This window comes from Grammomys surdaster, unplaced genomic scaffold, assembly GCF_004785775.1.
Source record: "Grammomys surdaster isolate TR1022 unplaced genomic scaffold, NIH_TR_1.0 62, whole genome shotgun sequence".
Classification (NCBI taxonomy): domain Eukaryota; kingdom Metazoa; phylum Chordata; class Mammalia; order Rodentia; family Muridae; genus Grammomys; species Grammomys surdaster.
In genome coordinates this window covers 19,443,855-19,446,570 of record NW_021604564.1, presented here as the reverse complement: position 1 = coordinate 19,446,570, position 2,716 = coordinate 19,443,855, and positions in this window count along the sequence as shown.

Here is a 2,716-nt window from a genome sequence, read left to right as displayed (position 1 = left end):
AAGTTCCGTGGAGCTAGAGCCCCAGAACCTGGAATTCTGCCAATAGCTCCTTCCTCATCCTCTACCTCCTCTGGCCCCTCCTCCTTCTGCTCTTCTCACACCTCCTCCCTCTCCTCTTCCTTTGCCTCCTGTGGGTGTTTTTTCTCCACCTCCTTCCTTGTCTTTCTCTTCTATCTCTTTCTCTTCCGCCTCTTCCTGCTCCTCTTCCTTCTGCACCCCCTCCTGCTTCTCCTCTTCTACCTCCCCCTTCTCCTCTTTCTTTTCCTCTTCCTGTCTTCAGCTCCTCTCTTCTCCAATCATGTGACATCATAGGCCATGCTCTTAGATTGATGGCATCTCTGGAACAGAGTGAGATGCCAGCTCTTATCCCATCACTGACTCTCCCTAAGAACCATACAGGACATCCACTCATAGAGGGGTGGCAACGTGAGCACTGGGCACATGTCCAGTGGAACTTGCATCTTAGACATGACTGGATGAAGCAGGCATGGCTCATTTGTTATTTGAGAATCATAAACCATCCATGTTCTCTGAACTCATTCTAAGCCCAGAAAATGAACACAAAAATAAAAGCGACTTTCGAGATGCTGTATTGGTCTCTGAGTAGACCTGAATAGACCGTGAGAAGTTAGGGGGAAATGCTGGCCTTGCCACACAACTCTTACCCCATTTACCACAGAAGGGCCTCCTTCTGTGGGAGAATGGCTTCTTCAACCTCATTCACAGTGGACAGAGGTAGGAGCTGGGCCCAGACAAGGGGAGCACTACCCCACTGGCAGAGCAGCAGTGACTATGATTTAGACCTTGGAGTGACTGAGGGGCTGGCATGGATCTTAGCACCAGCTCTGACATCTGACATCTGACATCATGGATAAGTCTCTATCAGCCTCAGTCTCTGAGGTTTTGAACATTGCTGTTTTGTAGGTTAAATGAAATTGCCAAAGAGCAGTCGTCTAAATTACACTTCATGCACATATAAATTATTAATTTAATTATTTTAACTAGTTAGGTGAACAAATAATGAAATCCAGGAGCTTGTGTGAGGTTTAAGAGCTCGGAACATACAAGAGATAGATTATTGACTCCCACTTGCTGCTCTACCAACCAAATAGGTGTTCCCTCTGTCTGGGCTCAGCTCCTCCTCTTCGCTCTGTGGATATGGTTGGACAAGCCACTCTCTCACAGGAGGGTGGGGTCCTCAGACATCAATAATATAAAAAGTGCTGTGTCTTCTGTCTCTAGTCCCCAAAGTGCTTTGGTTATAGGCAACTGTACATTCATACATGGCGTTTGAAGGGGGATGCTCAGCTTCAAACTCGGGCCTTCATGTTTGCACACCAAGTGCTCTTCCTCTGAGGCATCTCCTCAAACTGGAAGCTCATGCTTTACCTAGCATCTAGTGTTTTCATAGGGAAGACTGGATTTGAGCACAGGGTTGATGCCTGTGCACTAAGAAGGGAAATAGGATGTGAAGACGGACCTGGGGGTTTCTTTTAACTTCTTTGTGAGTGTGGCTTACAATTCTCTTGTCTCTAATCCTCAGTATATTTGGAGGAAAGTTAAAATAAGTTGTGAAATGTTGCCAGTGCCTTGTAAATGACAGGAATACTGGTGATTTAATGTGACAATTACATTGATGACTTAGCTTAGGGGATGAAGCTAGACACTGAAAAAGCAAAAGCAATAGACTTCTCTGAACTATCAAACGGCAGCTCCCTCTGGAAATTCCCTCAACCACCTACATAGAGCCAATTGGAATTTCTCTCCTTTGTTTGAACATTTATAACACACACATATTTACTGTGACCAAGATGTTGATCTTGACAGAGACTAAGCTAGAAGAACTCAGAAAATATTTGTTGAATTTAGTAAATGTGTATCTGGAAAATAGAGAAAGTTGTTCTACTGTGTCCAGGCTCATTTTATCTACCCTTAACCTCTGCGCTGGTTTAGTTGCTACCCACATGACATTTTCACCAAATTAAGTAACATTTTGCTAGCTCATTTCACTAAGGTCTATATGCCTTTATCTCTGGAAATATAAATGAACTCCCATGAGAATGATCTACACATGCATTATACAGTCTACCAGGGGAGCTGCAACCCAGATGTCATTTTAACCTGCAGAAATGGCCGGATCCCCATTCCACAGGACTGATTTCAATGAGGAGTTTTCAGAACGATGAGGCCAGATTTAGCTGGTAGCAATTATTGGCACATTTCAGATGAGCTCAGCATGAAGAATAAGACTGAAGTAAGGTTAAGTCTCAAATAGTAAAGGAGAGGGGAAAAAATGAAAAGAGAGGCCAAAGGGTTTGGAAAGCAGGAAAGGACCAGCTATCTGCAGGATGCTGGTATTCTTGTGTGAGATGTATGTGACCCAGCCTGGGTGAGAATGTTATCTCTATGTGATCTGCAGAATTTTGCTCTTGACTGCAGCAACTGCAGAAGAGTGAATTAAAGTCTTAAGGAGAAAAATCAATAAGAAGAAAGAGACAATAAAAGCGAGGAGGCTAGAGAGCATTTCGAAAACCAAGTAGAAGTCTCCCAAACGGCCACGGAGGACCGAGCAGTATTTATAAGGGTTTAACAGGAATCCCAATAGGAACATATTCGTTGGTCACCCTGGGGAGCGGGGAGACTGAAAGGCTTCTGCACGGTTTATGGCATTTGCCTGGCTTCTCACCCCAGTGTGTGACAGACAGGAATAGAGAGT